Genomic DNA, 758 nt, shown 5'->3' with positions numbered 1-758 from the left:
TTGACAGTTTAGATGTCAATGAGGTATATTCTATAATGCGGAGAGAGAAAAGTGTGTGAGCGCGAACTCATAAATCACAATGTATAGATACTAAATAAATCTCACACGGTGCATCATACGAATTCAACATTACTCACATGGGAACACTTGCAAATGTTCAGAGATATCGTACCACAAATACTGAGTGCCCTATATTTGGCAACAAGTTACGAAATCATGGTCGATTCAGCCACTCTGTTTTGAATTTATGGACCAGCACTAACAAATGATATTGTTTATAAACAGGTACGTAATACTGACCTACATACCCATGGGCACAATGCTGTGATACACATCGCACCTATATATTTATATACTGCCAAGTGATATGTAATTATTGTATAATGTGCCATAATACAGAAGAAATAAATATATGTTGCATATAGAGACTTTTAATCAGCCTGGGCTTGTTAAATTTCATCTAAATATCTACTGATTAACTACTCTGACTGAATGTGTTTTGTGTGTCGATTTCTATTATTATTCTATTGAATCCTTGTTTCATCTTTTCTGTATCCATCTTTAGTACCTTGTTTTTTTGTTTTTTTGTTTTACACGTACTATTCTCACTTTCTCTTCTCAGCAATGGCTGTTCTTTTCCAACACAAACTTTTCGTAGTTCATAGTGTAAGCCTGTCTATATTTCACTTAATTTATAACCCAGTTTTCGACTATTCTCTTTCGTCCCTTGCAGTACTTTTTAATTACTTTACGCTGGC

The sequence above is a fragment of the Penaeus monodon genome, chromosome 30, assembly GCF_015228065.2.
Source record: "Penaeus monodon isolate SGIC_2016 chromosome 30, NSTDA_Pmon_1, whole genome shotgun sequence".
Classification (NCBI taxonomy): Eukaryota; Metazoa; Arthropoda; class Malacostraca; order Decapoda; family Penaeidae; genus Penaeus; species Penaeus monodon.
The sequence above is the reverse complement of the archived record's forward strand: the minus strand, read 5'-3'. Positions refer to the sequence as shown.